General features: G+C 37.8%; 1 protein-coding gene across 23 annotated transcripts in view; it reads left to right on the top strand.

Annotated features, from left to right (window-relative positions):
• LMNTD1 (lamin tail domain containing 1) overlaps positions 1–14080 on the top strand; it is a 475396-nt gene that overhangs the window by 104368 nt on the left and 356948 nt on the right. For all 23 annotated transcript variants that reach the window (XR_015721645.1, XR_015721656.1, XR_015721650.1 and 20 more), the window contains exon 3: positions 1248–1423. The gene's annotated coding sequence lies outside the window, so the exon portion shown is untranslated. The remainder of the gene's footprint in view (positions 1–1247; positions 1424–14080) is intronic.

Genomic DNA, 14080 nt, shown 5'->3' with positions numbered 1-14080 from the left:
CAATCAAGAGCCCTTCTCTGTGTGGACTGCATTCCCCACCGGCTGCATTTAGTGAATCTGTGGTTGCCTGTGGCTTTATTACATCCAGGAAAGAGTGTTGGGGGGCAGGCATGCCTGCAGTTTTAGTGATGCCAGAGAAGAGTGCTAGAAGTACAGTGTGTCTATGGCTTTAGTGAGGACTAGAACGCGCTCTGGGGGCAAGGCAAGCCTGTGACTTTATTAAGGTTGTGTCCATGTGTGCCCGCCTGTGTTAGCAGGACAGAGGGAGAGTGCAAAAAATGTCACTCTCCAGTGCCTTTGCCCCCAAGGAAAATCCCAACTAATTAAGGCACCTCTGGCAGATGCTTTCAAATTAGCAACTGAATCACCCTCACAAATAATCCAGTCCCCTCTCAAACTGCTGCCTTTGCTCTGCTTCTTGGAATGAGTGAGTTTACATAGGAGCCCCTCAAAAGGAGTAGCTCATAATCCCACAGTTCCTTGGGTGCCCTGGAAGTAAGCCCCATTGATTTCAAAAGTCAGACTTTTTTGTGCCTCCTGTCTGGTGCAGGGCCCAAGGGTTAGGGTGCCCAAGGTGGGGTATAAACCTTTCATTTTTCAAGGAGAGGTTCTTGTCTGTGAGATCCCTCCCTAGTTTGTGCTGCCATGTGTAGGTTTTGGTGACTTTTTCCTCTCTCTCTCTTTTTTTTTAAAGATTTTATTTATTTATTTGACAGAGACAGACAGCAGAGAGAGGGAACAACAGGCAGGGGGAGTGGGAGAGGAAGAAGCAGGCTCCCAGTGGAGGAGCCTGATGTGGGGCTCGATCCCAGAACACGGGGATCACGCCCTGAGCCGAAGGCAGACACTTAACGACTGTGCCACCCAGGTGCCCCGACTTTTTCCTCTCTTATCCCTCTTCCTCCCTACCCCTCTCCAGCCCTTTTATCCCTTGTTGTAAAGGAAACTGTTCAGCTAGTTTTCATGTTTTTTTTTAAGTGTGAATTAATCCATATGTCATTGTAGATGACAATCCATGTCATTGTGTTCATAGGAGGAAGTAAGTTCAGGATCTTTTTATGCTACCAATATGCTACCATCTTGGACTGCCGTCTCTATTTCTAACATATCTTAAAGAATCTAAAGAATTTCTTCACCTTAACCAATTTGAGTAAATGTGATTTGGTGGGTTTTTTGGTTGGGATTTTCTCAATGGCCTGAAGGACAATCTAACCTCCTCATTTATTCTCTTACAATAAAATGTACAGGCATTTCAAGAGATGAGTGATAGCCTGCCCATTCAGAAGCATCATCCCATCCAGTAGGAAGAGAACCCAAATTAAGGATTCCAGAGATTCCAAACAAGGAGCAATATGAAAAAGAAGCCAGTGCAGCAGAGGTGATTTGGATCCAGGAAGAAATGGAAGGTGCCTATAATAAAAAAGTAAGTCTTTAATTATAACATGTGCTCTTGCTTTTCCTTTTTTGCAGAATTTTAAATGCTATTAGAATTCACTCAACTGCTTTCTTCCTCTAAGACTGAATCACTGCTAATGTTTACTAAAGAAAAATGCATTGTCTCTTGGTCTTTAGAAAGATTGTAAGTTTTTCTCATCTCAGTGAAAAAGGTACTTATCATAGTGGAAGGACTCAATTGCTTAAATTATATTTTGGGAATTGAGTTTTTTCTTGGGGTCTTACTCTTCAACTTACTGGCTATTTGATCTCAGTCACTTTTTAAATCTCTGTCTACCATAGTTTCCTAATCTGTAAAACTGAGATAATGTACCAATAAGCACTTGATAATTGTTAGCTATTGGCAGAATTATTGTTAAATGAATGTTCTGCAGTAGCCTTCCTACCCTTTTACCTGATGACTTTTGAGTATAAAATGTCTGGCAGGTAAAATACAGTGACTTCAATAGTGGGCATTACCATTACGCTTGGGATTGAGGCATTGAGAAAAATGAAAACATCGTCCTGACCTTAGACATTTTAAAATTTATTTATGTGCACAAAAATATGCAGTAGCAAACTTGTATTCTATTGTGAAAATTTATTAAGCTATATACTTTGTGTACTTTTTATGCATATTATTAATCAATAAAAAGTTAGAACAAGAAATAGACAATTGCTATGACAGTCCCCTGATGTCAGATGATAAAAAAATAATGACATTTATAGCCTAGTTGGAATTAAAAATTGGAATTAATTAATTTTTGGATCCACCAGACTGATAATAAAGTAGAAATCATCTTAAATCACCACCAATTTGGTTACCTTTTTAGAATTGGAGTTGGTTCCCAAACCAGATGAAAATATTTGCCTACTTATAGGATAACTAAAAGAATTGACTTGTTCCATGTCTACACTATTTGAACATGGCCTCCTAGAAAGTTTCAAGGAAATAAGTCTTACAGAAGAGTTTGCTTAATTAATCTGTGACTTGCCAGAGAGTTTTTATTCTATCTCTAGAAGTCTGGAGCAAAATATCTGCCCCTACTTATCGCAAACCCATCCCTGAACCACTCATTGAGCCTCGGGGGATGAAGCTCTCATTGCCTGGCTTATAATATCACGGAGAGTGAGAATATTGTAACTGACAGTCCCCAAGGCGGCATGTTTTGGGAGAGATTTTTCGTTGAAGGAGATGAAGATAGGCAAGCAACTGACATCTGTTTGCATAACATATAAAGAAGTTTAGACATTCTCCTGCTCGATCAAATTTTCTAAGTGCAGATAAGGGGACTAGTTTAAAGATAATTGCTGCAATCTGGGTAGGACCACTGAGGACAATAGCTATGGAGAAGAGATGAGATAAGGAGAGATCTGATGGGTGTAGTATCTGTATCTGTAGTATCTGATTGACTCATTCGGTACAGAGGGAGGAATCCAGGGTGGATCCCAGATATCCAGTTTGGGTGACTTGGGTGAAAGTGGTGACATATCTCTTAAAAAAGGAGACAGGAAGAGAAGTAAGTTGAGGCAGAAAGAAAATACTAAGTTCAGCTTGGGACGTGTTGAGTTGTAGAAAATGATAATGAATTGGAAAAACATAAGTAAAGCCATATTGTGAAGATTAAAGAAATAGTTTCTTTCAACAAATCCAAGATTTACATAATTCAAAACTTCTACAGAAGGAAAAGAAAGAAGAAAAAGAAGAGTTCAGTGACTGAGTTTGTTCTAGCAAAACCAGCTCATTGTTCACTTTTATTTGGGTACCTAAAGCAGCTTTGGCCTTCTATTAAGAATATCTTTTTTCCACTGCATTTTGTTACTACTCAGAATACCTCTTTAAAGAATATCATTTTTCTCCTTTCAAAATAATACATACCTTTTAGAGACCACTTGAAAAGACAAAATAAAACAATACATCATGTACAATAATAAATATTTTGGCAGTCTATCCTTTGTAAAATGTTTCTAGTTATAAATAATATGTCATTATAAAAAATAGTCTAACAATACAGAAAAAGAGTAAAGATCACTTAAATCTCACTACCTTGAAATAGCCCCTGTTAGTGTTTTGTCTATGTTTTCATGTATCTCAGACACACCCAAATGCACATTTACTTAGATGGGGTCATATCACATATGCTCTTTTTATCATGGACATCCATGTATTTTTTTAAACTGTTTTATTATTTACTTATGTTTCTTTTTTGTTTCCTTCCTTTACTTTATTCCTTTATTTTCTTTATTCTATCTCCAAAACATCTTATATTAATGATATATATGTATATATATACATATATATGTATATTTAGTAAATTACATATTATATAAATATATATACAGATATTTTATATGTATACGTTTAATGGATATGTACAAAACTATGGAGGAATTGGTAATTGTTTTTAAAGTGTTTTTAAAAACTGAGGTCATATTATATACACTTTTCTGGCTTTCCTCCCCTTTCCCCCCATTTTGAAAATCCTGCCAAGTCTCTTGTTTTAGGTATCGCATTAGATTGTCTCCTCTGCTTGAGAGTAACTTTCCTAAGAGCAGGAACAATGTCATATTTGTTTTCTGTAATAGACAGGAACATAAGAGTGAATACACTGATATTATCAATAGCTTGAAGCTAGGCTATTGAGAATGAAAATATTTGGGCTGAGTAATTCATCAAAGCTCATTTATACAAATCATGAAGTGACAACTCAACACCCCATGAAGTTGATAATATTATTATGTCTTCCCATTTCACGTGAAGCAAAGGAGGTGCATAAACTTAAAATAACTTTTCCAAGAACACAAAACCTGTGCATTGCAAAGTACTGCACGCCAGTCCCACAAATGCCAACTGAATATGCTATCCCTCATGTTTTGTGCAATAAATGGCAGCCATAATAAAATCAGTATGCCCCACTTAGATAAGAAAGTAATTGAGTCTTGAGGATTCACACCGTATTCTTTGCCTGGAGCTTTTCATGCTCCCACCATGGTCAGTTTTCCTCTTTAGAGGTCTTTTCAGTAAGTAATGGACATGAATTTTCACATTCCATTTATAGAGGAGAAGAATGAGACACAATAAGCTTATTTTATCTAATGACATGCAAGAAGTCAGTAAAAGAAAGGGATAAAAGAAACCAGTTTTATTGATCCCCAGGCTACAATTTTGCTTCCCAACAAAACCTGAATTCTGGCTGTTTAGCTTAAGTTTTGTTGTAAAAGTAAATCTCAGCACTTGGTTAATTTATGGCTTGAAGAAGAAGAAAAGCAGGAAATGTGGTGCTTCATTAGGAGCTGGTACATAACTGGGAATGCATAGTCAGTCTGTGTCTCTCCTGAGCTGGGTGTGCTGCGCAGGTGGCCTGCATCAAAATCTCTCAGAGAGTTTGTTGAAAGGCAAAGCCTAGGTCCACCCACTGAATCAGAATCTGGAGGATGGAGCCTGGAATTTGGAGGATGGACTATGGGATACACTTTTAATAAACATGTCAGATAACTTTTATACATACATACATACATTTGAGAACAATTGTTATGTCCTCCAAAGGACTCTTTTGGACATGTTGGCTTAGTGGGAAAGGCAGCCACATACTGTAGGCTTTTGGGGAAGTTACTTAAATTCCCTGATTCTTGGTTTCCACACCTATAAAATGGGGATAATAGCACTTACTAATATATGAGGTTATTGTAATAACTAAAAGTAAAATATGTAAAGATTCTGGTACCTAATGATTAACTATAAATGCCATCAAGACCAAATTAATCATAATTAGAAAGTTTGTGAGCTTTAGAAAACATGAATCTGATTAACTTGGTGTCACTTTCAGTTTGGAAAAAGTCTTTTTTTTTTTTAAAGATTTTATTTATTTATTCGACAGAGATAGAGACAGCCAGCGAGAGAGGGAACACAAGCAGGGGGAGTGGGAGAGGAAGAAGCAGGCTCATGGCGGAGGAGCCTGATGTGGGGCTCGATCCCAGAACGCTGGGATCACGCCCTGAGCCGAAGGCAGACGCTTAACCGCTGTGCCACCCAGGCACCCCAGTTTGGAAAAAGTCTTGAAGAAAGGTTAGGAATCCAGTGATACACAATGACTAAATTCAAATGAAGGTCGAGATTTTAAAACTCTCTGTGAAGCACCATCACTCCCTCATGGCATTCTTTAGGAGCAGACAGATGGGTAACGTAATGGGAAAGCAGACCCAGGCAAAGGCATGCAACAGAGAAGGGCAGTTGTGAGATCCATTCAGATGGGGTGGTGCTGTGTAGATAATGGTGGTAAAACTATGTTGACTGAGGTGCCAAATGGTGAAGCAATGATATCAAGACAAACTGGAAAATAGCAATATAGATACAGACCTTAGGGAAAAGATTAGGATGTGCCAAGTTAGGGAAAAAAATGAAAAACAAAACAAAACAAATCCCAGAATCTTTGTGAATTTTAACTTTGTAAATGCATATGATGGAAAAGAAAAAGTTCATACCTTTTCTCAAAAAGAGAAGCAATTAAAAATGAAATTTAGAACCAATTCTAATGAGCACTGTAAGGAATTTTATCAAGGGAGCTTAGATGTGGCTAGAAATAAGTCACAATCTCCCATAGCCTTGGAGATCTTGACAGTGGAAAGAATAACTAATTGTCTCTTACAGCTTCAGTGGGAGCAACCTTCCCGTCCGCATTTTAGAATAACACAGTAAAATACTGACTTTGGTCTTACTTAGTCTAAGTCCATTCTGAATTAAGAATACTAACAAAATATCATTTCCATTTATAGGTTTCCTATGTTATGCCTCTTGTTTTATGTTCTATTATGTATTATTCTTTTATACAAAACCAAATTAATCAAAGAGAGGGAAGAAAATGTTAGTTACCATTTATTGAGTTCTTAGCTAAGGCAAGATTTTTTTTTCTGTTGAGTTGTAGGAGTTTTTTAATGTATGTTCAATATTAACCCCTTATTGGATGTATGATTTGCAAATATTTTCTCATTCAATAGGTTGCCTTTTCATTTTGTTGATGGCTTTCTTCACTGTGCAGAAGCTTTTTAATTTGATGTAGTCTCACATGTTTATTTTTGGTTTTGTTGCCTTTGCTAAGTACTATTATGATGCTCATTTTATTTATGAAGAAATTGAGGAGCAGGCTCAAAATCACTGAACTTGTCAGGGTCAGAGGAGGGATTGGACCCATAATATACTCTGTGCTTATATTACACTCTATGCATTAATTACCATATAGAGAGAAGAGGGGCCACTCTTGTTGTTAGATGAAAAGAATTTAGAAGTTCTTTATTCCATCAGTAATTGGAGAAACCCTGATTGTGTTAGATTCTGTTATAAGTCCAATCCTGTATTTGCCCTGCTTTCTATTCCTGGAATCATCCCCTCAGAGACCCAAAGGATGACATTACAGCAATGAAATGAGCCATCTGTCACTGAATATTTTGGCTGCAAAGCTTTATTTTGGATCCAGTAGGCAGGAAAAAGACCTGACAGGGATTCTGCAGGGTGAAGTCCAGGGCAAAGGTCTGGTAATGACATTGCTGGTGAATGAAAACCCTTCTCTCCTACCCCGAGGGCTTGCACATGCCTGCTACCCAATTTGATTGTGATAATCTGGGAAATATTATCAGGAACTGATTCCCTCAATTGTCATACTGCTTCATTTTTGTTATCTGGAATCAGGGACAACTAACCTAATGACATAGAGGGAAAAGAAATAAAACATTTTAAATGACGTTAAAAACAATTTTTAACCTGTGGCCAAGAATACTTAGAATATTTTTTATTTTTAGAAATTAATAAAATTATGCTTACATTTAGATTCCCAAAATTTATTTTCAAAGCAAAGTTTTCTGCTTTGATAAAGTTTACTCATAAAAAAATTAGGAATTTCACAAGGCTTGATTTTAGCTTAGGAAACTGTGGTAGGTCAACACTTTGTTTCAAACTGAATGCAGTGACTAAGGAAAAACACTTTATTTTACTTGCATGAATATATCAATTATTAATCAAAATCAAGATAAAAAGTACATGTTTAATAGCCAGCAAAAAAAATTTTTTACATTGGCCTCTGAGTTTGCAGGGACCGGGAAATGTACTTACCAGGAAACTAGTTAGGAACAACTTTTGTTCCCATTAAATAGGAAAAGGCATTTCAAAATTCTTAATCTCTGTTAACCTCTCAACTTTCAACAATGTGGCTGGCAATTTGTCATTTATAAACCTGGGCTCATCTTAACCTTTTACGTTTTGGCATTTGGGTGATACATAGGCATTAAATTGGGGATGTCTACCCAGAACATCTCAACATCATGAACATCATCATCCCTGGACAAATTCGTCAGAAAGCATTTTAACGCTTGCTCATACCTTGCCCACCTGCAAGCATACCTAATCCAAGAGCAAATACTGACCAAATATAAAGGAGACTCAAGTCATTCTAAATAAGCAATTGAGTAAAATAAATATTTTTATCATGTGTAATGGAAGAACAAAATCCTTAAAAACAGGATGACAAACAAAAGGAATTCAAGAGTGACAAGTTTAGCCAGGGAAGAACCAGTTATTCTTTGAGGATAAGGCAGGTTTCCTTGGCAGGTGATGTGACGCTGAGAGAAGTCAATCACAGGGGCCCTTTGGCTTTGACAAGTTGCTTACAGAATGCCCAGAAACAAGGCAGACCTGGTCAGGGAAGAGCTATAGCAGTTAGCTCCAATGGAGCCTCATGGGTCACATAAGGCAGCAAACAGGAACTAAGGGCTGTGCTAAGGGCTCAGTAACTGAGGGGAGCAGGTCAGGGGATGGACTGCAATATGATTCAAAGCTAATTTAAAGACATCAGCTGTGAATGAAGGAGAGGATATCAAGGGATTGTTGAATTAAAGATATAGGGTCATCAGGACAGCTATGGTTTCTTATTTTTTGTAAGGCAAGTTCAGATAGTTCAGTGTCTTCTAAAACTATATATTAAGGAACATTGGTTGCTAAAGTAATGTTGCAACTTTTTTCAAAGGACATTGACTTTTTACCATTTCAGTCTAACATTTTAACTTCGAACTTCCATGTCGAGAAATTTAAACATGATTCTCAATGTTATTTCTAACAGCTTTGCCTATACTTACAATGTCTTGATCTGTTGAGGATAGGACAAACCTGACAATATTTTTATTAGTTCTGCTTGCTAGGTGTGGTAGGCAGAATTCTAAAATGGCGCCCCAAGAATCCACAGAATCTCTGAAAGTGGTGTATTATATGGAAGAGTTAACCTTTTAAAAGAGAGATTATCTAGGTACATCTAATCTAATCGCATGAACCCTTAAAAGCAGCAAGCTTTCTCCTGCTAGTGGCAGAAGAGGAAGATAAAGATACAAGAAGGATTTCATGTGCTATGGTTGGTTCGAAGAACGTTGAGAAACTGAGAGGAGTCTTGGGCTGACAGCCATCGAGGAGATGGAGCCCGTGTTCTACAGTAACAAGGAGCTGTGTTCTGCCAACAGTTTGAATGCACTTGGGAGTAGATTCATCTCCAGAGCATCTAGGCATCTAGATGAGAGCTCAGTCCAGCTGACAATCTGATTTTGGGCTTGTAGGATCCAGCCAAGACCACCAGACTTTTTGACCTACAGAACTGTGAAATAATAGGCACTGTTTTAAATTGCTAGTTTGTGGCAGTTTGTCACACAGCAATAGGTAAATGTTAGATGTTATATCTAGCCAAATGGGACTCCTGCCTGAGTGATGGAATAAACCTCATCTATGCATTCATTCTAAATTTCCATGATCCTGTGGCTTCATCTTATATCACATTTGTTCATTAGCATACATCCTACTTTGTTGGACACGGGAGTATGATGAGGCCTCTGTGTGTTCCTCTCTGACAGCCTAGAATGAATGATGTTACACTTAATTGTATATCATCTGGTGCAGGATTTAGCTCCATGAATGCAGGAGTCAGGTTCACCAGCTGCCCTGTGCAGGGAAATCACCCCTGACAAGTTGAGATTTGCCTATCACTCACTCCCTGAAATTCTCATTTATTAAAGAAAATGTAAAAACAAAAATACACCACAGGCTATTAAAATTGGGGTGTTGCAGAAGGAAAAAAAAAACCTTCACTCTAACATCAGGCAGATTTTCAAAAGGTTCCTGGGGAATGCAGCATTAGCTGTGAATGCACTTGGACACTTGCGTTCGGGAGAAGATGTGCTGCTTACATATACATGAGGGATCTTCCACTTGCATACATACTAGTGTTAAGGAGAGTCAAAGCAAACTAAATCTAGAAGGTTGTCCCGTTTTCCCTTTAGAACTGAAACTGTGAAGGACCCCCTGATCAAACCTTTTAAAAACTTGATATAGAGCAGAAAAAATTTCTAGGGACCTGCCATATGTTTTATTTTCTTTCTTTCCTAGTCATATGTGTGAAAAGAGGCAAAAGCCCAAGCAAAATCTTTATCTTGGGCCTAACAAACTAATAGGTTGATGTTACCCTTACCTCTGCTTCTAAGGGCCCAACAACCCCCATCAACTGGTTAAGCCAAGTTGAAGCAATCATGAGTCCCAGTCCCTACACTTTTCTTATTAGAGAATAAGAATTTTCACATCTCTAAAATGGGGAAAATAATACTTACCTCATAGGGTTGCCACAAGAATTAAATGGGAAGTGTATGGAAAGCCTTTAGCGTTGTACCCAGCATTGTAAGGGCTCTGGGGAGCAGCTTATTGATGTTATTTTAACTTCACATTTCTCTGGAGAAAACACAGGGTTGTGTGCCTGGAACTCGCTGGTTAATTCCTAATACAGCTTTTGCAGTGTAAGATTCAGATCTTATAGTTTGCAGTTAGCAATGGCTGAGCAGTATGAGAATTGTAGGACCTGGTGAAGCTGGAGGGTTGTTAACTTAGTTAAAATGTGCCACACAACTTTCATGCACTACTTTAAGGGCAGTGTTTAGAAATGATCCTGATAAACTTGTGACGATCTGCATACATAATTATATATTTGGAAATACACATCCAGATGACAGTTATTCTTGATTATAATACAAGGTGATGTGGAGAAGTACAGAGCCCTATAGAGGGATTTTGTAGGTAACTAATGTCTACATCAGATTTCATAGTTTATAAAGTCTTCCACAGCAATTATTATAACAGACCTTTTGGGTTATAATACATTATCGTCCTCATCATCCTCATCATTCTTATCCTCATTAAGTGAATAATGACATTAAGATTCAGGAAGGCAAAGTGATTTGCTTGAACTTGTGCTTTAAATTCCTAGGGATTAGGAAGGAAAGAAAGGGAGGGAAGAAAAGAAGGAAAGAAGGGAAGGAAGGAAGGAAGGAAGGAAGGAAGGAAGGAAGGAAGGAAGGAAGGAAGGAAGAGGAAGGAAGGAAGAGAGGAAGGAAGAAAGGAACAAAGGAAGAAAGAAAGACAATTCCTAGGGAATAAGTTTGTTTGTTTTCTCTCTAAATGTTCCTATGAAGAGCAATTTACTTCCAAGGAGTTACTGACACATTCAACTGGGGAAGGACAGATTAATTCTTGTTTTCTACCAGGAAACCAAATTACAGATTATCACCATATAATACAATGAGTCATAACAATCTAAATTTGTTATCAAGACAGGTAAATTAAGAAATCAGTTATAAATCTTCTGTGTTTTGCATATAAGGATATAATTGAGGAATGGGGTAATGTTGTATTTGTGATATTTAGGAAGAAGGTGGAACCATGCAATGGGTTTCCTAGATAGTCCCATTTCTCCCTTATTCATGACATAAATCTCTAGAGAAAAGAGACATGTTTTGAAGTTCACTTTCATTTCCAGTTGTTTATCTGTGGCCGTGGAAAAATAAATTTCATGCCTGTAAATTTAAAGAGTTGGGAAATAATTCTGGAATCATATCCACTTAGAAGCTCATTTATAACAGCTCCATAATTTCAGAGTTTTGAGGTTGCTTCCATACAAATATATCCCTCATCCGTTTTCCTTCCTCCATCCACATTTGGAAACAGGCGGAATCTTGGTAATAAAACCTCTAAGGGCAATGCTCTTGTAATCATTGTAGGGAAAAGAAGTCTTAGGAACTTCTTGGAGAGTGTGTCTTAGGGAAGGCGCGATCTTATCCTGTTCTTTGTTTTTTGTTTTGTTTTGTTTTGGTTTTTTTGGTGATACTGTTAGAAATTATAGATTAGTTATGTGTTCAAGACATTTGTGAGTTTTTTTTTTCCCTTTCACCAACTACTCAGCTATTGCTTTTCCTCCAGTAGATACTATCTCAGTTGCTACACAGGCATCTGCTTTCTGTGGTTCCCAAAGCACAGGAGCCTTGGGCATTTGCCTTGCAATTTGCCATAGGTTGACCTTGCATTAACACATACATTTTGATTTCTGTAAAAATGATAGTTCTACACATTTAACTCTGGTGCAACTTAGAATGATGCTGCTAAAACTTTGCCAGTGGACTTCTGCCTTGAGGTGGTGGGATTTGGGTAATATGGCAGTTAATGAAGTCAAAAGGAATCTATCACCTGGGGAAAAGCATACATCTTTTAGATCAGCATGGCAGTAACCATAACCCAAGGGAAAGAGAATTGACAGCAGTCAGAACTGCAGCCTTCCTCTGTCAAGTAAGGAGGCATTGGCCCCATTCCTTCATTTCTCACCACTCTAATGCTGGATGAGCCAGCACCTAGAAGAGGAAGGGATGCCCTGCTAGGGCAGATCAGAAACACCTGTCCCTAAGAGCCATCCCTTGTCCCCACCACACACATTCACACACTCTCCTTAGCCTGAGCTAAAAAGGGAAAAGGAAAAATATTTCAATTGAGCAACTGAAATTTTCAAAACAAATAGTACTACATCTTAAACACTGGAATTAGACTGTCCTAATAAGTAAAAGTGGCTGAAAATATTTTTAAGGGCATTAATCAGCAAGGGGAAAAGGGGAGCATTGACAGAAATATTTGGAAGCAGTTATTTAATGGAAAAAATAAGATGTTTCTATTTACACACAGAACAAATTGAGGCTCCTCAATAAACTGGGGCAAATATACCTAGGTAGACTCAAGATGGTCAAAAACACTGCACCAGCTTAGCTGGGTGCTACCAAGAAAGGTGAGAGACAAGAAAAAAGAAGAAAAGGAAATAAGTGGGAGGAGGCAAGCAGGGAGTAGAGCCCTTTATCTGTTTCTACCAAATTGAGGGCTGTGGAGTCTTCCACAATGGGCCTGAGGAACCAGCTTCGATGGAACCTGAGTCCAGAGGTTAATTCTTAAGTCTGTTGTACTTCATCTAATTGTTCAACAACAAGTAAAATCAGTGGCCGTTCCCTTTCATAATTGTCATTTAAGCATATGTGTCTTCCTCTGGATTGCACATGCATAGTTCTTTTCATCATTGACATCTTTCATTATTTTTATTCCCTTTCTCTTGCTCTTTAACATGTGGTACCTTTGGCTTAAAAAAGATACACATATATTTATATTAATAGTATAGAAGATATATATTTTAACAGCAATCATTTTCTGAGTCTTTCATTTCCCTTCATGCACATAAGTAATCATTTGATTTCATGCCTTGAATGTGAGAAGTGGAAGCTAAATCAATACTACTGAACACATTTGTAAAAGAAAAGAGTTTTTAAGTAAGTTTCCCAATGCACACAAATAGATGAACTGCCAGGTTAGATTATTTGTCCCATTTCTAGAAAACAAAATAGGTATAGATTCTTTCCATTAAAATAGAGCTTATTTCTTGCCATTCTTTATACTGTTTTTGCCCCCCAAAAAGTAAGGCAATGTCTGCAGTTGGTTGAACCAGAGCGGCCACTGAGATTTTTTTTTTTTTTTAAGATTTGACTGATTGATTTAGAGAGAGTGTGGATGGACGTGCATGCGCAGGAGAGAGCCGGAGGAGTGGCAGAGGGAGATGGAGAGAATCTCAAGTGGACTCTGAGTTGAGCAGGAACCCAATGAGGACTTGATTCACAACCCTGAGATCTTGACCTGAGCGGGAACCAAGAGCCAAAGGCTCAACCGGCTGAGCCACTCAAGCGCCCCAAGATTGTTTTTTTGATAAAATACACATATGCACACTTACTGTTTTCTTGATCAAGAAAATTTCTATCTGCCTCCATACTTCCAACCTGGCTAAATGTAATCGTCAAGTTGCCAAAACAAGTTACCCTTAAATTGGGAATTTTATTGAAACAGTCACCATAGATGGCTGCCACAGAGTTTGAAGGGCCACAAATACATCATCTGTAATACTGGGAGGAACTTTCTTGAAAAATATAAATTTTATTCCCACATGATTTCGATTTTATGGGAGACCATAACTTCTGGAATTCCTAATAAAGAGGGAAAAGAGGGTTGTTTTTAGTAGATGGTTTTAGAAGAAATGATTCAATGTGTCCTGACAATATGAACTCTTAAAAGTACAGGTGCCTCATAAATCCCCTGCTTAGCCTATATCAGGAAAGCATTTCCTGCTTTGATACTATGAATAATATAGACATTTACTATCTGGTATGACTCCACAGTAGAACTTATATCAGGCACACCTAGATCACAGGATCTAAAAAAAGCTAACTTTTTGGTACACTTGGAAAAATAAAGCAATGAGATATACTCTTGGTTGTG

The sequence above is a fragment of the Ursus americanus genome, chromosome 25 (assembly GCF_024610735.1).
Source record: "Ursus americanus isolate L20-20 chromosome 25, mUrsAme1.1.p, whole genome shotgun sequence".
Classification (NCBI taxonomy): domain Eukaryota; kingdom Metazoa; phylum Chordata; class Mammalia; order Carnivora; family Ursidae; genus Ursus; species Ursus americanus.
The sequence above is the reverse complement of the archived record's forward strand: the minus strand, read 5'-3'. Positions and strand labels throughout refer to the sequence as shown.